Below are 25169 nucleotides of genomic sequence, written 5' to 3' on the forward strand. Positions count from 1 at the left end.
TTGTTTTGTATTGGTGATTACTGTGTCTTGCATGTGTTGGAAGTATTGTTGGGGAGCCTGAAGGTCTCAGTCGTTTCTCTCAGCATATAAAATGTCGATTAGTCAGGAGCAGTGGGACATGTTGATTAAAACCATTAGTGATTTAAGCGTAACGACTAGTGAGTTGAAATCTAGTCAGGCCGAACTATCGAATAAGATAGAAAGTAGCCAGGCAGAATTAACTATGGAACTTAAAACAAGTCAAGATGAGTTGAAATCGAGTCAGGCCGAACTATCGAGTAAAATAGAAAGTAGCCAGACAGAATTAGCCGACGAATTGAAATCTAGTCAGGCCGAACTTGTAAGCACGGTAGAAAGTAGCCAGGCCGAATTAGCTAACGAATTAAAAACCACACAAGGCGAATTAAAATCCAGCCAGGTAGAGTTAGCCAACGAGTTAAAAGCCACACAAAGCGAATTGAAATCGAGTCAGGCTGAACTTGCAAATAAGATTGAGAGTAGCCAAGCCGAACTTGCAAATAAAGTAGAGGCAGTCCAAGGACAGGTCTTAGAAGAATTCAAACAGTGTGAGATAAAGCTCGAGGAAAAATTCATAAAGAGCCAGGTTGAATTGAAGAAAGAGTTACGGGAAAACCAGGATAAACTCATGCAGGCGTGTAATGCGAACAGGCAGGAGACTATGGAAGAAATAAAGAGGTTAGCAGATGCACAAGCACAAATACAAGAACAGTTAGACAGCCATAGCGCGACTGTTGAGGAAACTATGAGGGAAACCAGGGTGATGGTGCAAGATCAGGGCACGGATTTAGCTCGAGGTATCATACTCTTGGAAGAACGAATAGATAAAATTGAGGACGAGACTAGGAAAGAAATGAGTAAAGTATGCGTGCAGGTTGGAGAGACTCAGGAGAAAACGAGCCACGAAATCATGACCCTAAAGTCGGAGACCCAGGACATGTCAAAGAGGTTAACAGAACTGTCGGATAAGATAGCAGAGACTGAGGGTGAGATTACACTCAGTGGGCAGTTGATAAGACAGGAATTTAACGAGGTCATAAAGGGAAAAATCCAGGCAATCAAGACCCAGGGCGAAAACCTGTCGACCTTAGTCAAGCTGTTAGTAGACAAGCAAGCAGCCGAGTCCCAGGTAGCCAAAGAAATTAGGATACAGCCGCAGCGTGAGCAGACAGAGAGCGAGCCGATAGCACAAGTATTTAACGTGGAAAGGACAATGCCGGAAAGTACACAAAGAACTGAAGCTTCTACCCAGATCATAAACATTGTGCGTACGAGTGACGATCAACCAAAGAAATTTAGTGGAACGTCACAAATTACCCCAAAAGTATATCTTAGGGAATTGAAACAATATTTCCAAGATATTAAAGCCCCAGAAGACAAGAAACTACGTATTGTAGAAAAATATCTAGAGGGACAGGCAAAGACCTGGTACTATGGTTTCGTGGATACCTTTAAGACATTCGAAGATTTCGAGAAGGCTTTCCTCGAAAGGTACTGGTCCTTGTCCACACAACAAGCACTCAGAATGGACCTGTACACTCGCAAGTACATGTCGACACAGCCCACACGCTATCTAGACTTCTTCTTAACACAGCTCGTGAAACTTAGACAATTAGACTCTCCTGTGTCTGACGCAGAAATCGTGCAGACAATAATCAAGCAATTTCCGTCGGACGTGCAGCGAATGCTCATTACGGTGAGGGTAGATGATCCAGCTCAAGTTGAGACAATTTTAAGGGAGCTAGACGCCACAACCACTAGTAATGTACCGCAGAGAGTGACTAGGCAGATGCAGGAACATAGGGCGTACCTAGCTAATGCCACAAGTGAGAATGCACGAGGCAACGCGCAGGTAAACGGCCCGAATTCAGGTGCTGTACCGCGGCGAGATATGAACACGAGACGCCAGGAGGAAGAAACCCAACGTCCGTGGTATAGAAGACCTAATTATCCAGACAGGCGACCGAGATACCAGGACAGGCAGCCATACCAAAGGAGATACCTCTCACGAGATAGAAGGCGATGGGAAGATCGAGGAAGAGATAGGCCTTATTATCGCGACCCCGAAAGAAGATGGAACGAGAGAAGAAATTACCAGCGAGATAGGAACTCGGACCCGAGATATCAGGAGGGGCGCCGATATATAAATGACCTGAATAATAAACAGCAGCGTGACCCGTGGAAACAGGCAATCGAATCCCAAGACATGAATCCGGATATCACGGGAGCCGAAAGCCTCGAATTCCAGCAGCCAGCCAGGAGAGAAACCCAGAATAGTAGGCCACTAAACCCAGAAGCACCCGTACATAAAGAAACTGGTGCTAGGAAGGAAGAATATCCTCCGAATTGGAATTAAGGACTCCATCGGATAGCTCAGTCATATTGGAAAAATCCCGAAATCACGGAGAGGCAATCAGTTCATATTAGTCACCATGGATGTATTTTCGAAATTTACAAATCTTTCTCCAATGCAAAAGGCCAACACTAGGTCAGTTTTGAGATGCATTAACAGGGAAATAATTCCGGCCATGGGAAAACCGGAGAAATTATTAACAGATCACGGAACACAGTTCACCTCCGCAGAATTCAAAACAGGTTTACGGCAACTTGGAATACAGCATGTTCTGAGTTCAACACGTCACCCAGAGTCGAACCCGGCAGAAAGAGTAATGAAAGTCATCGCAAAATTCAGCAGAATTTATATCCCAGAACAGCATTGGCGATGGGTCGATATTCTCCCATTGATCACTGACTGCATAAATAATACTGTCCATGAAGCAACAGCGAAAATCCCGGCCACAGTGCATAATGGCTTACAACCGGCCAGACCGTGGAATCCAGTCGTCAATTGTCCGCCAGAACCCCTATTATCTCCGGAAGTGTGTACACAACAGGTACAGGAGCGCTTAAGAGAGCAAGCTGACCGCAGACTGAGAAGGGTTCGAAGGAGAAAGTATCACAGGCCATTAAGAGTAGGTGAAACGGTATTGATCCGTAGACCAGCCATCTCCGATCCTGAAAGGAAGTATTACGCAAAATTCGCACCATTGTACATCGGTCCTTACCGCATTGTTCAAGATATGCAAAACAATGCATATAAAATTAGAAGTTTAGATGGAGAAAATGAAATGGTTATGAATGCAGCCAATCTTAAAATATATAGAATAGCACCAGGCGCAGCTCAAGTGAATCTCGTGGAAAAACCAAGGAGCTCAAACGCAGGAGAAGACACCAGTTCCGGCACGGAAGAAGAAGATGATGATGATGACCCGTGTACCGAAGCAGAAGAAGAAGATGACCAGGAAACCCTATCAACGAACCCAGGAGACGATAGTCATTTCAAGATTGAGACAGGTCAACAAACAGAAGAGAATTGTCCGGAATGCGAACAGAACTCAGCCGAGATACTAGCAGTCATGAAACAGATTGCAGATGACCTCGAGAAGGAGAACCAGAGTTTAGAGAGAGAAATCAGAGAAAAACTCAGACATAAGCAGAGGTATACTTCATAGTCAGGAGTATACATTCGCTTATGGCTGCAAGTATAGGTAATCATTGGTTGAATTGAGAAATCTTCCACTATCGCGTAAGATTTCTAACGTCGTAAGGGAGCATTGCACCCATAAGCGAATTTACCTAATTGATTTACAAATTAAAATTGAATATTTCGCATATGAGATACCACAGTTAGGATGTGAAACTAGCAGTCACAAAGGAACTTTCTGGCGCCAGTCAGACGGCAAGAAAAATCCATGAAACTCTTCTCAAAGCACGACCAAATTGTAAACCACCCTAAGGAGTCCATCCAATAAATTTTATGACACCGCCTAGGAGTGGCGACTTGCTGTTTGGTTCTCACGAGAAAATCACGCGTTGAGGCCTGACCTACTTAGCTCGGACAAAAGGGACAGCGAAAATACCCGCCAACCGTTGGGAGGAAATGGAAGCACCCACGCTACGAAGGGCGCGAAAGTCTCAGCCAATCACAAAATTCTAAATTTGAATGAACTGTAAAAGCGGGAGTCTACAGTCAGTATTTCGCGATCTGAAGCCCGGTGTGGTGGTGAAAAACAGTGTCCTGACTTATTTATAATATTTGGTAAATTATCAGTGCGAATCTGTGGTTGATTAGTGCCTAATTAATAAAATTTAACTTCGCACGGAGGAGTAAGAGGACCCAGAAGAACGAGCTGTCATGGCGGGATGGAGCCGTCCACCGGAAGAAAATAACACCAGTGACGCGCGCCGTCGTGTGGATTATCCTGTGATCATTTCCCGCGGCGCAATATCACATGTAAGTTGGACAAAAATTTAGGAAGTTCTGCATATAAATTTTGAAAACTATAACCTACGGATGTACGATAAAGCGCTCCCGAGGACTAGATTATTACGCCACATCCCTTCCACGGAACTATTTTCTAGGCGGTGGGAGGACTCTTTACAAAACCCAGCGACCAGAGGGTTGAATTGTCATTGAGTCTCTTGAGTCTTGGCAGTGTCGTGAGTACTCTCATTGTGTCTTGAATCCTCAGTGTCTTGAGTGTGACAGTGTGTTTTCTAGAGTTTTCGCAGGGATTCTGTAATAGTCTCAGTTTTTCTTCAGTATTCTCAGTGAATCTTCGTTTGACAGAGTGACAGAGTGTGACGGCAAGTTTAGGTAGTCAGATTGACTTTTGGCTGGTAAGAAAGCGATTAGACACTTGTAGGCATTTTGAGAAAGCCTTATATTATTTACTTGGGAGAGTAACATTTCAGTAGTGAACACTTTAACAAACATTTACTGTAAATGCAGAGAGATGACAGGCAAGAGCTACATTTTCAACTTGAATGAACTCACATTACGAGTCGAGAGGAACAGGTTCATGTTTTCAGCATAATTACATAAAAACCTCTCTAACCCACGGGTAGTTTCACATGTGTTATCAGCATAGAATTTTCTCCACAACATAAACTGTATTTAGCTTGCTTCTAACATTCAATAAACTATTTGGCAAGCGAGATATTTACGGGCAGAAACAAGTAAAGACAGACAGGGAGGAGAATGACTTTTCTTCAATGAAGGCCGCAGCAGTAAACCTTGGGCAAACAGTTATGTTCCGTTGGGGTTAATGTTCTGTAAGCTGCGAGGTAAACAAAGCTGAGAGACCGGCGTGCAGACCAACAGGTGATTTCCAGGTAGACAGCAAGACGACCGTCCAACTATACAACAGGAGTCTGCAGTGGGATCGTCTAACTTTCACTGGAGTGAGAGAAAATGCGAGTGTTGTATGCTAATATAAACGTGTGTTACGGCATGGCAAATATGTGTCAAATTGGCGTGTGTAAAATTTTGGAATACCACAGCAGCGTGAAGATGGAGTTCTAATTTCACCATGACGGAGGCCAGAGGGTGAGCCAACATGCCTCCATCACACAGGTATGAGCATCAATAAATAATGTAAATAAATATGTAGGACTGTGATTAATCGATGATCAATGTAGTTTAGCGTATTAGATAGGATTGTAAATAATTCACGGTTGATAATTGTAACTATATAATAATAACAACCATAATAATAATAATAATAATAATTATAATTATAATAATAATAATAATAATGTTATGTTGCACTTTCAGCTGAGTTATTTGTGCACTTCGTTTAGGTAGATGTTGTTTGCGTGTTTTATGGATTATTTCTGTTGTATGTCACTTTGACAGTTAGGCAGCTTTGATATTTGATCTATGAGTGTAATGCCAGTTTATTATTATGATTCATCATGTGATTAGATCGTTGGTTTTTGAGTTATATTTTGTTTGAGTTTTGATCTTGTAGACGCCGCCGCGACGATTTTAATGTTTTGTTTTTGCTTATTTTGCGCATTTCAGCTTGTTGTTTTGTTGGGGAATCATCCTTCAGATGCGACGATTTTTTGATTGTACTTATCCCGTGTATTTTGCGACGATTTTGGTAGACGCGGGTATTTATTTCTGTGTAGTTGCGGTTACACATGTTTCAACATCTGTGTTTTGAGAGGCAATCTCGTCATTTTTTTGTTATATAGAAACCGTGAGTGCCATTGATGAGTCAGCTCTGAGATTTGTGATATGTTAAGCAGAGAATGATCGAGAGATCGAGCTAGATGATTAATATCCCTGATGATCTACGTTGATGATGGAAATATGATTTGGACCATGTCTTGAATTGTCGTAAGAAGTCGTAATGTGCACGACAGATATTTTGCCCGCCGGATACGAGCGCGGCCGTATTGTGAGAGTAATGAATAATAATGACGTCGAGAATTAATGAGTAAAGAGAATTGTGAAATGAAGAATTTAACCACGAGTGTTAAATGTGTTACGACATGGGTTATGATTGTAGGCAGAAGCCTGTATTTGTTTAAATAATTCCAGGGAAAGTAGATGTTTCGGCAGATATGCTAGCCATTGTACAATGTGAGCAGAGCGACGAGTCAATGTGGTTTTTTTTTAATAATCATGTAGAGTCATGGATCACATGAAATAACAGTAATTTGTCCATCAAGGTTAAATAGTATCATGTCCAGACATTTATCGTCTGAGTTTAGAGATTGCCGTCAAATTCGCAATATTTTTGCTACTCGCAGCGGGGTATATTTTTTTTTTGTGGAGACTCCGACTTTATTTAGTGCATTCCATCCTTATTAATTTCCAGTAGGCCGCGATGGCGGGATCTAGTTTGTTTGTTTGCTTTCTTTCTGTGTGTACTTTATTACCGTGTATTTGTAGGACGCAAGCGTATGTGAATTATTTATATTTGTAATGATGTAAATAGATAAGTGTAGATAGGCTAGTTTTGTTTTTGTATTTTCTTTGTCGGAGCAGTGTTACTCCATTTAACAGATGTAATGATGTAAATAAGATTGACAGATGTTAGGTTTATGGATCATCGATTAAATCACAGTCGAAATGATAGTAGTGGTATGCTCATACCAGGCATTTAAGTAATTACCAAACCTTTTAAAATCCACTACATTTTATTGCAAAAATGAAGCGATCTTTAATAAACAAATTGTATAAAACTGCCGCAATGAATGAGGTAAACAAGATGGCATCTGCCTCCATCTAGTGGTGGTACCACAAATATGAGTTGAGAATGAAATGCAGTTAGCGGCAAATTCAATAGAAATTTTAATGTACAAGGATCGCTATCATTTGATATGTTAACATCAGGCACTTGGCCTAAATTTTGGTTCATTCTTAAGAAGTCCAGTCTATCACAGGTATGCAAGTGAAGTTAAAAATTTTAGATGAGTGGGTGATACACTCAGATTTGATATTTCAATATTTATTTTGTTAATCATTGAGGTGTTTGAATAAGACAATGGTTATGTAGGAAATGAAGTGTGATGTTCATGGCTGTTGTTTTTCTTCAAGTTATTCCTTATATGATACACTTGGTTAGTGCAGTCCATGATTATTTAAATTTGGGTATTTTACCAAATGAGCCACATGTGATAAATATTTGGTAACTCCTTTAAGTCAGTGGATTGATGACGTAACAATTTCACTTTATTATGATTCAACTATTTTAATTTATTTTTGAGAGATATTTTCTACGTAATAATTTTGTATTTCAAGAAGGTGGTCTTTCTGACCAGAGTTTTAAACTGAGTCATGTTATTTAACTTGAAGACAGTGTCAACAGAGTTTGGAATAATTTTAATTAAGGTGTTTGACCTTCAGTCAGTTTATTAGGCAGTTTTTGATGTTTGTAAGGCAGATCTTCAATCTTTAATTTTCTTAGTTTCATTGATTCCCGTTTGTTTACATTTTTCACTAGTTCAGTTTACGTTCACTTTTAGCTTTTTTTTTGCATTTTATTTCAATAAATCAGTCTTTTATTTAAATTTTATTCAGTCTTTGGGTACCGTCATTTTTAGTTAGTTTACCCCCTCTTTTCATTCCCTCACTCCTTATTCGACGGGTGGCCTCTCTCCGGGGATAACGGACGGGCACGACTGAGGAAGAAGAGTCTACATGCAGCGGTGAGTATGATTTACATGTCATTTATTACAGGAGCAGCCGGCGCACAGAAGAAGGAAGAGTTCACCGCAGTTGTTGCCTTGAAAAGGGCACAATACCTATTTCGAACCGGTTGCCCTCTAGAAGCGATTTTATATTATAGTCCGCGGTAAAGAAAAATAATTCCTATAGATTAAATAAACATTTCGATATTATCCTCGAACTCCTCATCGAAATAAATTGTTTGACCTCCTCCACTATTTCATAAGGATTACAATAACCTTGTCAGGACATTATTTGCATGAATGGTTCAGAAGTTATGACCATTTTAGACTGTAGTGGTAATTCGTTCCCTGTTGTCTGCTAGCAAGTTGCCTCTACCTCGCCGCTAGAGGTGCTAGTGTCGCTCCAGCTAACAAGTGGATGAACGTTCCTCTTATTAGAGCTTCGCGGCTGTATATATTAGACTGTGGTATTATGCTGCTCTCTCTTTTGCACGGGACAGCGGAAGTGTCGTTCTTCTTCGTCACACACACTTATCAGCTTGGCTACTATTTCCGGCACTTCGCTGTCGACAGTTCGAACATTCTTCAGAACCAGTATTGGAGATTAGGAAGGGGGCAGTCTGGCCTCCACTTTGTAAAGAAGAAATTAAAATGAATTCCATTTCAGCCACCTAGAACTTGGAATTATTTTTAAAAAGAGCAATTTATACAAATCTTGTTATTAAGAGGTACCTAATTTTTGCTTTTACTTTCTTGAAATATCGTTTTCTATGAATTTCTGTGCCCCCTACTTCTAATCCGCAATCGCTGCTACTGTTCAGAACGCTAGACATATTAATTGTCAGAGTGCATACAATTTACACACCAATACAGTAAATCTTAGCGGAAATAAGCACAAAATGTCATTCGACGCAGCTAACCGATTTTTCAGCGCCACAGCAAGTAGTGGAGACACGCACAGCAGGGTGCAAAAGTGAGATTAGTACCTGATGGCACAAAATCTTAGTTGCGCACATGTGTAATTGAGGAATGTCTGTTCAAAAGGTGTTATTCCCATCTTAAGAAAGTTGTGGGAAAAGCGCAAGAAACGTAAAATAAAAGGCACATGGAACGTACCCGTGATCGGATTTGGTACAACTTTTAAAGAATTACATCTTTTTGGTCCGGATTGCTCATGGCAAATGATAATATTCAACTACTGTAACGCAAATGGACGAAATACTGATTTATTTTTTAAAGTGGAAATAGTACCTTATTAGCAGACACTCCTCAATTGATCTTTTGCTGAAAGATTTATTGTATAGTACTGAATAAAAATCTCAAAAAACTGTTGTTGCCGCATGTAAGTTGGTAAACTGTCAACCTTTACTTCTCTGAAATTCGCTCAGAAAGCATAAAAGAACTTAACATGTTGTAGCCATTTTATTTCAGTTTCGATTTCTAACCCCGTCCCCAACTATATTCCCCAGACTTCCTGTACTTGATCGTTTTCTATGAATTTCTGTGCCCCCTACTTCTAATCCGCAATCGCTGCTACTGTTCGGAACGCTAGACATATTAATTGTTAGAGTGCATACAATTTACACACCAATACAGTAAATCTGCTGCCTGCTATTGAGAGCAAAGTGCCCACTCACTCACTCACTCACTCACTCTCACATTGTTTGCAGATTGCTGGATCCAAAACTCCTCATTGACTGTTCAAAGTATGCTGTTTTTTTAGAAAACTCCCTACAAAACTGGTTGTTATTGCATTTCAGAGCGCATATATATATATATATATGAAATAAGGAGTATGGAATACGGAAATTTTGATCATATATTTGTCGATGTAACATGTTTAATTGTTTAAACGTGTAAAACTAGAGGTTAATATCCTCACGAGGAAAGCCATCGCAAATGCCTCATGCTGGTCCATTAATAACAGGTTTAATCGCTTGACTGTTCAATGCAGGCATGCACACGTGCATGCACTGTGGCGTACAGGTGACGGATGTTAGCTTGTGAGATGGAGTTCCATGCCTTTTGCATATGGTCGGTCAATGCAGGGACTGTTAATGCCGAGTGTGGATGACGCTGAAGTCGTCGTCAAATCATGTCCCATACATGCTCGATTGGGGACTGATCGGCCAAGGCAACATTTCGACACTCTGTAGAGCATGTTGGCTTACAACAGCGGCCTAGGGGCGCATATTATATTGTTGAAAAACACCCCCGGGAATTTTGTTCATGAATAGCTGCATAGCAGGTCGAATCACCAGAGGGGCGTACACATCTGCAGTCAGGGTGCGTGGCATAACCACGAGAGTGCTCCTGCTGTCATAGGAAATTGCTCCCCAGACCAAAACTCCCGGTTTAGGTCCAGTGTATCGACACCGCAGACAGGTGGAATGCAAGCGCTCACCTGATCTCCTCCTAACCAACACACGGCTACCACTGACACCAAAGCAGAACCGGCTTCCGTCAGAAAACACAACGGACCTCCAGTCCATCATCCAATGAGCAATCGCTTTACACAAGTGGATTCACAGGCGGCAGTGGTTTGCGGTAAGTGGAATGCACGCTGCAGGGCGTCTGGTTCAGAGTTATCCTACAAGTAACCGATATCGAACAGTTCGTTGAGTTACTGTGGTGCCAACTCCCTCTCAAATTGCTGCTGCAGACGCAGTCCGCTGCGCCACAGTCATACGCCGAATACGGCGGTCCTACCTTTCGATGGTGCCATAGGGACGTCCGGAGCCTGGTCTTCTTGAGAGCGTACCTTCTCGTGACCACTGCTGCCAGCACGCATGCACAGTGGAGACATTCCTGCCGAGTCGCTCTGTAATAGCGCGGAAGGAAAATCCACCTTCACGTAGCTCTATTTTTTGGCCTCGTTCAACAGCAGTTAGCTGTTGGTACTAGCCTCTTCGTCGTCGTAAAGGTATTCTTGACACACTCACAGTCACTCCGTCCAATCTCATAGGTAGCTAACGCTCTTGCGCAGTCACCCCATATTTAAAGCAAACCTGATGTGCAAAGTTATGGGGCCGCTACTAGCGCCATGCTAATACAATATGCGGGAAATATAAATCAACGCCATCTTTCAGATGTTTTAAACACGCCTACCAACGTTCGTTAATCTAGAATTACCCCTTCTTGATGTTTGGATTTTTTTCCGCCAGCGTATTTAAGAAAGCTTGGGTATAATATAATACTTTGTCTATACAGAACATCGTTTCATGGTAGTAGCCAATGGCCACTAGATCTCGACAGCCCTGAAGATGATATCCCGTGATTTCCAATTTTCACTCAGACAAATCCTGGGGTGTACCTTAAATCTAGCCATGTCTGCAATCTTTCCAATCCCAAACCTTTCCCATTCTTCCTTCATCGAAAATCGGCGTTAAACCACTAGAAAAACAAATTAAACAACAACAAAACAACTAGATCACTTCTACAAGGTCCTCCTAATCCATTTCTACCTCAGCCGCTAAGAGACCATGTAATTCAAATGACGCTGGCTTGCTCTCTTGTTTGTACATGTTATCGTTAAATAACTGTAACATCCCGTTCGTCACTACACACCTTATTTAAATCTTTCATGTGCAATTTGACGCATAATAAAGCTGGTAGAGTTGAAGAATTCAACCTGTTCTTTATCGCGCTTTAATGTAACTGACCATAGAATAGAAGTCAAGTTTTCCACTTACCTAAGCCAGAAGACTACAGTAAAAGGAAGGTGCATCACAGAAGTTAAATGTCATATTGCACAGGCTGAGACGGCTTTTATGCAGAAGAGGAGATTGTAGTGTACCAGTCAACTCAGTCTTTCCCTCTGAATGAGAATGCTACATGCTTGAAAAAGACCGTCCTGGAGGCTTTGATATGTGGTGATATTGTAAGATGACAAGTGTGACGTGGAGAGGTAAGAAGTAGAAATTTGGAATTGAAGACGACAAATTGAGGTATATATTTCGTTTACAGGAAGGGGAGTTGAGGATTGGAGTTATTTACCAAGGGAGATGTTCATAAATTTCCCATTTCTTTGCAATCGTTTAAGAAAATGCTGGGAAAATAACTGGAAGAGAATCTGCAACCTGGGCGACTGCCCTGAATGCAGATCAGCAGTGAGTGATTGATTTGATTGATGGATTAATTACTGTCACTCCTTAAGGAATATGTTGAGCACTGCATCAGGAGGGGTCAAATACTATAGATTTACAAATCTTCTCCCTCCGATAGCTTGCAGTTCTTATGCAGCCATTGGGATACTGTTTGTTTTGTGAGGGATTGAGGACTTCTGTCATGGAGGTTGTAGCCAGAATGGTGGTGCTCTTCTAATTCCGTAATGAGTAGTTAACCATCTTCTTTACCGACCAGTAATATATTTTAAAAATAAAAATGTTAATCCCTGATTAAGATTTCCTTCACTATGAATGATAGTAATTTGAGTGGGTCAGTCAGTCAAGTCTTCATTCACTGCTAACTCGTATCACACTCTACCAGATGTCAGCAGGGACTTGAGGCTAAGAACTACATTCCTTGCCCTGAATTTACTCACCTGTCCGTGGGATAAAAACCTCAGTGAAGAAAAATATGTTATTTGAGTAATATTGCTCTATTGTGCGTTACGTCTTCACCACCTGAAGATGTCAAACGTCACAATTATAGACTCTGTGAACAAACGGGGATTAATCCTTCACACATTCAGTAGCCGTCGTCTCGCATGTAATGGAGCACTGCGGCAGAAGGCTTCATTGAAGGAAAACATCCGCCATGAATTCCTAGGAATACCGTCCGTAAACAAATTCTAATTGGCATTCAGGCAGATAATTATATTTCAATGAAGAAGGTGGCATATGCCAGGGTGATCTGGAAATGTTTTATGGCAACTGATCAATCTTAGGACTGCAAACCAATGATGTTGATGCTAATAATGATGGCGTATGGTCTCCGAAGAGACCTTGTGAAGGTCTTTCAGGATGAAGCCCTATAGGCGACCTGAGTGACTGTGAGGATGAGTCCCTACATAAGATAACTTGTAATGCTGAAAGAAGGCGCAAATACCCGACCCCGGAACCAGAAAATTTAACCAATGAAGGTTAAAATCGTCGACCCAGTCGAATCCGGTTCTCCTTGAATCAAAGGCCAACATGTTAATAAATTATCCCTGGAGCTGGACATTTTGATCATGATTACACATTTCACGTCACAGGCAGGATGCTACTGTGCATCAAAACACGGTTATATCTGAGTGGAGTACGGTCTGGCTTCCCATCAGCGTGGACGTGTCACATTTTTAAAGATAAAATCCATTCCCTGTAGTACGATTTCCATGATGGGTCCTAACCCTGCTGTCGGCACACCTGAAGATTGTTTTCCACTTTTTCCCATGTTCACACAAGGCAAATGCTGGGGGCTGTGCATTAATTAATAGGTCTTATTCCAGTCGCTTTCTTGCCATTTCTAGCCCTATCCAAGCCGAAGGACCTATCTGAGTCAAAAGCAATACCAATAATCATGATAATAATAACAATAATAATAATAATAATAATAATAATAATAATAATAATAATAATGGTAATCTGTCTTTCTTTCTTTCTTTCTTTCTTTTTTTTATCTGTTTACCCCCATGGTTGGTTTTTCCCTAGAACTCAGTGAGAGATCCCACCTAAACCTCCTCAAGGACAGTGTTCTGGAGCGTGAGACTTTGGTTCGGGGATAAAACTGGGGAGGAGGACCAGTACCTCGCCCAGGGGGCCTTACCTTCTCTGCTGAACAGGGGCCTTGCAGGGAGGGGATGGGAAGATTGGAAGGGGTGGACAAAGAAGGGAGAAGGAAGTGACCGATGCCTTTTATTAGGTACCATCCCGGCATTTGCCTGGAGGAGAAGTGTGAAACCACGGAAACCACTCAGAGGATGGCTGAGGTGTGTATCGGCCCCCCCCTCTCCACTTCCTCACTAACACAGTTGACCTCCCGAGGCTGAGTGAACCGCGTTCCAGCCCTAGTAATGCTTTTCAAATTTCGTGGCAGAGCCAGGAATCGAACCCGGCCCTCCGGGGGTGGCAGCTAATAATGCTAAGAAGTACACCACAGAAGCGGTGTAATAATAATAATAATAATAATAATAATAATAATAATAATAATAATAATAATAATAATAATAATAATAATAATAACACGTCGTGCTAAACACAGGGAGCTAATGAAGACGATGTGGATTCAGCGAAAAATGACAAATGCCAGTATGTAAAGTGAGGCTTATCGTGGTCCCTAGTTGGCCGATTAGCGAAGTTGAATGAATGAATATTAGCAATAATAATAATAATAATAATAATAATAATAATAATAATAATAATAATAATAATAATAATAATAATAATAATGCGTGAATGCTGCACCAACCCTCAGTCTGGAAGAAAAAAATATTGGACAACCAATTGCTATCCGCTATTCTTACACTACGGGGATGCTGTATCTCCGAACATTTCTTAAACAAACAGAACCAGTGCAATTTTATGCAACTTCGCTCTTAGTTTTCAACTCAATAGACTAAACAGATGTGCTTTATAACAGTCTTACTCTCTCGTTTTGTAGTACACGTACGAACTGCATTTTAGTGGAATCATATATTCAATACAATAAAATATGTACGATAACAAGGTTAGTAAAACGCAATAGGTTATTAAAAAAATCAATTTACCGATATAGGCCTATATATTTTTTATTACTGAGCATAATGGCCGCCTGTTAACACGCTGCAGCTCTGGAGTCAAGCTCTTCATTCAGTAGAAATCCATCGTCGGCTGTCCTGAGAATGGTTTTCTGTACTTTCCCATTTTCTCTTCCAGGCAAATGCCTGGGCAGTTTCAATTCATAGACCACAGCCGATTCCTTCCACCTCTTTATCCAATATAATTCACCATCATTACCTGCATTAGTTCTTCAACTCAGGTTGGCATCGGGAAGGGTATCCGGCCGTAAAACATGCCATAAAATTCATTTCACTTCATCCCCCATCCCTCATCAAGAAACAGGACTAAGTAGTAGAAAAACATATCTAAATTTATTCATTATGACAACGAATTCATAGCAACGCTCCTTCCAAACATATGATAATGCAAAGCTCTTCGATAATTTCAATTTCCTTCCGGGAATTCAAGTGTCTAGGTGAAGTTTATTATTTCTTTTTAGACGTTGCTTTACGTCGCACCGGCACAAATATGTTTTGTGGCGACGATGCAACAGGAAAGGGTTAGGAGTGGGAAGAGAGCGGGCGTGGCCTTAATAAGGTACAGCCCCAGCATTTTCCTGGTGTGAAAATGGGAAACCACGGTAAACCATCTCCAGGGCTGCCGACATTGGGGTTCCAACCTACTATCTTTCGAATATTGAATACTGGCCGCACTTACGCGACTGCGGCTACCGAGCTCGATGAAGTTCATTATACTCAGCATAAGTCATTACTACTACTACTACTACTACTACTACTAATAATAATAATAATAATAATAATAATAATAATACCGTGTGCCTCCTTGACTCAGTGGTCAGCACTGGGACCTTCGGTTTAGAGAATCCAGTGTGTTGTGTAATACCACTACACGCAGGAACACATTTAAGGAAGTCTTACAATTGGTTTGCACTGAATTTAATGTTAAAAAACATTTCTTTATACAGCTCACATCACTTTACCAAAACATAGCGCCCATTACACGCTTCCACTGTTTTTTTTTCTTTTGTCCAGCATGTGGCACTGCCAGCAAAATGGCTGACAGTATTGACAGCAAAGCCTGATGCAACATACTCCCACCTTGAGTAGCAGAAGGCTACTCAACAATACCAACAAATACAAACCTGCTGCTTACAAATCAAGTCTGTCAGGAACTCTCACCGCCCGACCACTTCGAGTAACAACTAAATCACCACTGTTGTCATCCTTTGGTACACCTGAAGAATCACCGTTTCTAGAGAGTACAATAGGGTTATCAGCAGACACTTCCAAGGGATAAATCCTTTGTATTGGACGTAATAACTCGCCCTGACCAGTTCTGAGCTTCACTGTTCGGATGACACCATCCTTACCTGGTATAACTTCAACTGTGTATCCCAATGGCCAGTCTACACGCTTGAGATTGTCACACCCAATCAACACAACGTCCCCCACTGCTACAGGTACGGGTGCGCTCTTTTTCACGATGTAACACTAACTGCCCCAAATATTCACTTCTGAATCTTTTCCTCAAATCCCTTTTCAAAGTTTGTCGGTACCTATACCTCCTTTTGAGGCTCTGAGTGTCTATCGTATCGAGATCAGGAACACCAATCTCCCTTATATCTTGCAGGAATAAAGAAGGGGAGAGAGGCACTAGCTCAGAACCTTCTTCCATGATATAAGTCAAAGGTCGAGAATTCATCAAACTCTCACAATCACATAATGTAGTCATCATCTCCTCGTAAGTAAGACATGACCTACCCAATATCCTCTTCAATAAATCTTTGAGGAGGCGTATCAAGCGCTCCCACTATCCACCCCACCAAGGTGCACTGGGGGGATTTAAACGCCATTCAATACACCTAGCAGTGCTATACTTAGATATATCCTCCCAGTTCAGAGTTCGAAGCAAATTAGAAGCCCCAGTGAAGTTCGTCCCATTGTCACTGTAGATAACAGAACATCTTCCTCTGCGAGCCACAAATCGACGGAGTGCTTGCAAGAATGCTTCTGTCGAGACTGATGATACCAATTCCAGATGGACAGCTCTAAACACTGCGCAAGTAAAGAAGCACACCCACATTTTAATCCCACCTTGTAGATATAAGGGCCCGGTTAAATCCAGTCCAACAATCTCGAACACGGCAGCATCCCGTACTCGACTGGAGGGAAGTGGAGGTGAAATAATTTCAAGATGTCTTTCACTGTGTCTCTTGCATATGACGCACTCGGACAAAACCAACCTGATAGCTTTCCGACCGTTTAAAATCCAATAGCGTTCCCTGAGGTTATTTAGCAGCATTAGCAATCCTACATGTCCTTGTATCTTGTGTTCCGTCATGATTAACCTCTTCACTACCTCGTGTTGTGATGGAAGTACTGCAGGCTGACGAAAGTCTTCATGGTCATCTCGGTAGGTGATCTTAGTTTTCAGCCTAATTATTCCTTCATGGTCTTGAAACACTCTGAGCGTTCGCAGTCTGTCGTCCCTTAACCCAGAAAAGGAGTCCTCTTGAATAAACCGAACAACTCTTCTTTCTGCAGTGGCATACTCTTCCACAGTTAATTCACTTCTCTGACGCAGATCTGTAGGTAAGCGGCTATTGCGTATAAACCTTAGCAACCACCCCAACATGCGGACAATTCTTGTAAAATTAGAGAAGTATTTGAAATACCAGTCCTTTTGGTCCTCTGAAACCAAACAGTTAACATTCACAACAGTTGGGGATCTAACCTTTTCCATGTTGATCTCATCTTCTTTGGGATCATCATTGCAAGCAAACCATTTTCATGGTGATTCCTTCAACGATGCAGGTCCCTCCCACCATCTAGAAGCAACTAATTGTTTAGCTTTGCAGCCCCTGGAAGGTAAATCTGCAGGGTTAAGTTCCCCTGGGACATACTTCCAAGATTCAGAGCAAGTGATTTTCCTTATTTCATCAACTCGATTTCTGACAAAGACTGTCCATTTGTCTCCCCTGGTAATCCATGCAATTACTCTAGTAGAATCACTCCAAAACAAAGTCTTCACATTTTTCCATCCCAATCCGTCCAGAACAGACTTCGCAAGCCTTGCTCCTATAGTTGCAGCCATAAGCACCAAACGAGGCATAGAAATCTTCTTTATAGGAGAGACTCGTGTCTTGGCCGCCAACAGATGAAGCTGAATGTTGTCGCTTGTCTCTACCCTGAGGAAAACTACTGCAGCATATGCCTTTTGACTGGCATCACAAAAGGTGTGTAAAGTGTATTCCTCTATATTCAGAGGTTTCTGTACCCATCGGGGGATGCCAATTTCTTCTAATTGAGGGAGTTCTTCATACCATGACAGAAATTCTTTCTTGATAGCATCGTCAACTTCTGTATCCCAATCAAATTCCATCTTCCACATTCTCTGCAGGAGCAATTTAGGACACAACATAACAGGGCAACTAAAACCTATAGGGTCAAACACTTTGTGAGAGATCGACAGGATTGTTCTCTTGGTAATGGTGTCAAAAAGAAAATCTCTAATCCAACTCATGTTAACTTTGAGTTCATCACTTTCTCGATTCCACAACAAACCCAGTACTGCAGAATAAGAGTTATCATGAGCACTCTGACACTTGTCACTTGCCCATTCCCAACCCCTAAGCTCGAATTTGGCCTTTGCCATGACTTTGACCGATTCTGACATAAATGCATTGAGCTCAGCTTCAGTGTACACACTAGAAACAACATTATCAACATAAAAACTGTGCAGTAACTTTCCTTTAAGAGAATGATTTGAATCCTCTTCTCTCAATGAGTGGTGTTCGATTACAGATCCTCAGAGGAAAGGACTACACTTTACACCAAAAACCACTCTTGCGTGCCGGAATACCCTAACCTCCAGTTTTTCATAACAGTTCCACCATAAAAAACATAGAAAGTTCCTATCTTCAGGGTGGATACCAATCTGTAAAAATGCACGTTTAATATCAGCAACCACTCCTATCTTCTTTTCTCTAAATCTTAACAGAACATTTGGGATGAGTTCAATCAGATTCGGACCAGTTTCAAGACATTGATTTAAAGATGGAGAACTGCCTAGTTTTGCTGAAGCATCAAAAACAGGTCTGATTCTGGTAGTTGCACTATTTTCCTTTACAACTGGTCTATGCGGTAAGTAGTGATAACAATGAACACGTTCAGATTCAGGCACTTCTTCTATAATTCCCTCAGCCAACCAATCTTCGAACACTTCACTGTAATCTCGAAAAAGGTCTTCAGATAATTTCTTCCTCATCGAACCCAGTCTTCTTTCAGCAAGATTCAGGTTTGATGGCAAGGCGGGATGCCCCTCAGTCCAAGGTAGCCGAACTTGGTATCAAACTTCTTCTGTGCGATGAACACTTTGGAGGAAATGATCTTTCACTGCAATTTCTCGTTCCTTCTTCGTAACTTTCTCGACAGGGTCCGAAATGCCTGTTACATCCAACCTCCACAAATCAGTAATACTTGCCTCTTTAATAAACATGGAAGTTACAAGCAAGCCTTCATTTTCTACACTTCTCTTGGTATTAGGAATCTTTCCCATCAAAGTCCAGCCTAACAATGTCTCTACTGCAACTAAACCACACGACAGCACTTCTCTTCTTCCTGTTAAAAATTTGCCAGCCACGTCCGCCCCAATAAGTATTTCTATAGGCCCCAAACTTTCCTCATTATCGGTGATATCTATCTTCACTTTCTTCAGCTCGTTCATCCATTCCCCTTCCGTAACATGTGAAATGTCTCCACAGATCACTTCTTGGTCTAAAGCCTCAAAATCACACCGAAATTCATCGTTCAGGTCCCCTACACGCACCCTGTAAACTTCATGGTCATTCCGTTGCGTTGTTACACCACCAAAAAGAGAATGTGAGATGATCTCCTTTCGTAGTGAAGTGTAACCCATCTTTAAAGCCGTCTTTCGCAAAATGTATGACTTCTGGGAGCCTGTATCCATTAAAGCACGAACACATTCAGTCTTTTTATCAGATCTTACATTTACACGAAGAGTTTGTAACAACACCTTGGGCGAAGAGGAAACATTTGCCAATGAGATTTCCTGAGTTGCATTTTCTTCACTGTTGCTAACTGCTTTGGGAACATGTTTTTCTAACAACTGTCTGCACATTAAAACAACATGCTTCCTACCACAAATTATGCATTTTATGTTTTTTGACTTGCAATTGTTTACCATATGCCCTGACTTCAGACAGTTTCTGTTTACTTTCCATTTACATTTTTCTAGCGGAAAAGCAATCTGCACTGGTATGATGACCCTCACAAAACACACATTTGTCATCCTTACGTTGATTTGATGTTAATAACTCCATAGCTGTAGGAATGCTACCGTCTGAATCCTTCCCCTTGTGCTTCAGTTTTTCTTTTGCCCCTTCACACTTTAAATCAAACCCAGATGTAGCAAGGTTTATTCTCTGTTCACCCTCCACCTCCGACTTCAGGAAGTTCATTAACCCCTCCAGACGGTCTTTCGCATTTGTAGCGGAGGTGAATGGAATACTGCGTTGCCAAATTCTTAATAAGTCTTCGGGAAGGCACGATTCAACAAGGGGAAATAACATAGAGGCACACTTGTCCGTTGTGACACCAAGCGATTCTAGTGACCTCAACTGTGTTTCCAACTGATCATAAAGTTGAGACAATGCAATTCTGGATTTGGATTGCGAGGCCTTGTGTAAAACTAACCTCAACAGTTCACGTACATAAACCTCCACAAGAAGATCCTCTTGGCCAAAACGAGATTTTAGGCTTTCAATTGCTTTGCTGTAATTTATTCATGTTGGGGGGAAGCACTCAACCACCTGCCTAGCACGTGATCCTTTTACTGTTGCCTGTATTAAATATTGAAATTTATCCTTCACAGCTATTTCAGGATCTTCATCTATTTTTGAGAACTGACTCCAGAATGGTAACCACTCCTTTAAATCTCCTCCAAAAGTGCGGAATTCTAACTTCGGCAACTTGAATTTCTTGGTTTGTTGGTTGCTAGACCTACTAGCAACACTACCTGCTTCAGATTCAGTTTGTTGAACCTGTATTCCAGAAATACGCAATTTAAGGTCCAGATACTTTTTCTGATACTCATCAGCCCCTTCCATTTCCTTGTCAATATCAGCCTCGTCATCGTCTAATAACAAATCGAGCACTTTCGAATCTAGTTCGTTCAAAATCGCTATCTTACTTTCTAACAAGGTGGATACTGATTAAGTTCCGTAATATTAACATTTTTCTCTTCAGTCAAATCCCTAACCTGTTTAGCAATTTTCGTAAACGAAGTCCTTGTCGCTCTTCTATGCTTCAGTAATTTATCGAGGCTTCCGCGCTCCATGTTCCTCGTGGGTACGATGATTCTTCCTTCTTCAAGTCGTAAATGTCCTGTCACGGTCGCCACTAAATGTTGTGTAATACCATTACACGCAGGAACACATTTATGGAAGTCTTACAATTGGTTTGCACTGAATTTAATGTTAAAAAACATTTCTTTATACAGCTCACATCACTTTACCAAAACCTAGCGCCCATTACACGCTTCCACTGGTTTTTTTCCTTTTGTCCAGCATGTGGCACTGCCAGCAAAATGGCTGACAGTATTGTCAGCAAAGCCTGATGCAACACAGTGTTTGATTCCTAGCTGGATTTGGGATTTTTAGCAGTGACTGGTAAATTCCACTTTCTCGGACACTGGGAGTTGTATATATATAGACGTAACTCCTCATTAACAAACAACACACTTCGCTACCAGCTACCAAACAAACACGGTGTAGCGAATAAATTCCTCCACATACGGTTGGTGTCAGAAAAGGCATCCGGCACTAATACGGGTGCAGGTCAACATCTATAACAAATATCTCACCGACGACCCCCAACAGGGAGTAGAAAAGTTAGCAGTAAAGGAAAATAAGAAAAAAGAACATTATTATTATTATTATTATTATTATTATTAACATTAATAATAATAATTAATTAATTAATAATAATAATTAATAATAATAATAATAATAATAATAATAATAATAATAATAATAATAATAATAATAATGATAATAATAATAATATTTTACATATGATTATAATATTTCCTTTGGGACCGATAACCTAAATTTTAGGCCCCTTTAAAAAGCAAGTATCGTATTCATCATCATCATCATCAATATGTCATTTGTTTATGTATCACTATGCGGTTAGGGGCGCGCAGTTGTGAGCTTGCATCCGGGAGATAGTGGGTTCGAATCCCACGGTCGGCAGCCCTGAAGATGGTATTCCGTGGTTTCCCATTTTCACGCCAGGTAAATGCTTGGGTTGTACCTTAATTAAGGCCACGGCCGCTTCCTTCCCATTCCTAGGCATTTCCTGAACCATCAACGCCGTAAGACCTATCTGTGTCGGTGCGACGTAAAGCAAATAGCAAAAAAAAATGTATCCATAAAAAACTGGAAGTTCTTACTTACATCACTACTCAGCTAACGCTTCCTCTTTAACAGTTTGTCATCTCCAGCCTATAACACATGCTTTAATGTGACAACTCATGTCTATGATCATAGTGATGACACGAAACAAAAAGATTGATGTTGTTAATTGTGGAGTTTATGGTGCTTTCAGGACAGAGGTTAAATATACGCAGTTGTGTTCAATGAGACAAAATGGAACAAAAAACCGAACAATAAACACCGATGACGCTAACTGGGCAACGTTCCAGAGAACCGTACGTCAGAAAGTGCCGTCATGAAATTCAAGGTCATGTGCTATTCTGAGCATTACGCCTGGCTGCTCTGGTTTAAAGCCGCTCAGTCATGAGACGAGTTACAAAGGCTTCTTATCTCTGAGCCACTGGGTAGAAATTCCTGGAATATGTAGGCAATTCATTTCTTATTCTGTGCATAGTTTTGGATGAAATGTTACAAAATAGAACAACGCTTCTTCTTTACCTTCCTCCGAATTACTTGAGGTCAGATCTATGTGTGGATTAGGACCCGTTTTGCGGTCGGCTGCTCTTCCTGACGCCATCCCTGGGAAAAGCAGATTCACCTTAAGAAAGTTGTGGAAGAAGCGCAAGGAACGTAAAATAACAGGCACATGGAACGTACCCATGATGGGATTTGGCGCAAATTTTAAGGAATTACATCTTTCTGGTCTGGATTGCTCAAGGCAATGGATAATATTCAACTACTGTAATCCATGTGGACTAAATACGGATTTCTTTTTTGGAAGTGCAAATAGCATCGTTTGAACAGACACTCCTTATATGTTTCAGTCTACAGAGACATAGGTAATAGTCAGAATGTGTTGAATAATGCTTCTTCTTTACTTTCTTCCCTATTACATGAGGATTAGTCACCGCTTTGCGGTCGGCTGCTCTTCCTGACGCTAATCCTGAGAAAAGCGGTAGTAGAAGAAGAAGATTAACTTAGACTGCCTTCTTCTTCCACCAGTTTTCCCACATCCTGATGGAGTCGTGGGTACGCACATATGGATTTGGTCTTGATTTACGGCCGAACGCCCTTCTTGACGCTTACCTCATGTGAGGAGATGTATTCACCATTGACTGTTTCTGTGCGGTGTTTTTGTAGTGTGGTGCGAAGTGCGTGTATTAAGAGGAGTGTGCTGGGACCAACACAGATCTCAGTCCCTGAGACAGATTAATAAACATGACGCGATTAAAATCCCTGACGAAACACGGAATCGAAACCGAGACCCTCTAAACCGAATGCCTAGACACTGTCTATTGAGCCAAGAAACCAGACAAAGTAATGCAGACAATGAAAAGAAGAAAAACTGAAAATCAATACCACTGAAACTGAAATATACGGAATCCATTTCAGCAATAATTCTTCAGGACTTCGACAATAACATGTGTCTCAAAATAAATTGAAAAAGAGAACTGGATTAAAATAACATAATTCCACGGTATAAACAGGACGTACCAGTTCCAAAATTGGAGGGGTGAAAGAAGGGATCAAAATGAACAATTTTCGGGCCAGACGACATGTACGGAAACACTTCTCTGACATTTAGGACTTTTTTGCACTTCATTTTCATATGTGAATTATTAAGGCATACAGTTTTGAATTAATAATACAATACTTATCATCATACGATTGACTGCTATCCATGTCACAACAATACCGAGGTCATTTTCCAGTTGCTCACAATCTTGTAACTCATTTATTACTCTATACAGAATAATACCATTGCAAACAGCCTTATCTCTGATTGGACTTCTTTACTCGTATCATGTATATATATAACAAAACATAAATGTCCAATAATACTGCCTTGAGGTATTCTTCTCTTAATTATTAAACGGTTAGAAAGAGCTTCGCCTACTCTAATTCACTGAGATCCATTTTCTAGAAAGTAGCAAACCATTCAGTCACTCTTTTGTCTAGTCCAACTGCACTATTTTTTGCCAGTAGTCTCCCATGAACCACTCTATCAAATGCTTTAGACAGGTCTATCGCGATACACTCCATTTGACCTCCTGAATCCAAGATATCTATTATATCTTGCTGGAATCCTACAAGTTGAGCTTCAATGGAATAACCTTAACTAAACCCGAACTGCCTTCTATCGAATCAGTTATCTCTATTTTTATTTTACTTTTTTGCTATTTGCTTTACGTCGCATCTACACAGATATTAACACCTAGGTTCTTACAGTGATCCCCACAAGGGACTGTCTCCCCATGAACGCAGCAATTAAAACTGCGAGGACGCTTCCTATTTGTGAAACTCACAACGTTATGACGACGATGGGATAGGAAAGGCGTAGGATTAGGAAGGAAGCGTCCGTGGCTTCGATTAAGGCCTTAATTTGCGTGGTGTGAAAATAGGAAACCACGGTAAACCATCTTCAGGGCTGCCGACAGTGGGATTCGAACCCACTACCTCCCGGATGCGAGATCACGGCTGCCCCCCCCCCTTAACTGCACGGCTAACTCACCCGGTGAACTAGTTTATAATTTCGCAAAAAATGTCTAATATAATCAGAGAGAGAGCCTTCCCAAAGCTTACATGCAACGCATGTCTAACTGGCCTGTAATTTTCAGCTTTATGTCTATCACCCTTTCCTTTATAAACAGGGGCTACTATAGCAATTCTCCATTCATTTTGTACAGCTCCTTCATGCAAATAATAATCAAATAAGTACTTCAGATATGGTACTATATCCCAATCCATTGTCTTTAGTATATCCCCCGAAACCTTATCAATTCCAGCTGTTTTTCTAGTTTTCAATTGTTGTATCTTGCTGTAAATGTCATTGCTATCATAGGTAAATTTTAATACTTCTTAAGTATTAGTCACCTCCTCTATCTGGACATTATCCTTGTAACCAACAATCTTTACATACTGCTGACTGAATATTTCTGCCTTTTGAAGATCCTCGCATACACACTCCCCTTGTTCATTAATGATTTCTTGAATGTCCTTCTTGGAAC

Source organism: Anabrus simplex, chromosome 2, assembly GCF_040414725.1.
Source record: "Anabrus simplex isolate iqAnaSimp1 chromosome 2, ASM4041472v1, whole genome shotgun sequence".
In the NCBI taxonomy this organism is placed as follows: Eukaryota; Metazoa; Arthropoda; class Insecta; order Orthoptera; family Tettigoniidae; genus Anabrus; species Anabrus simplex.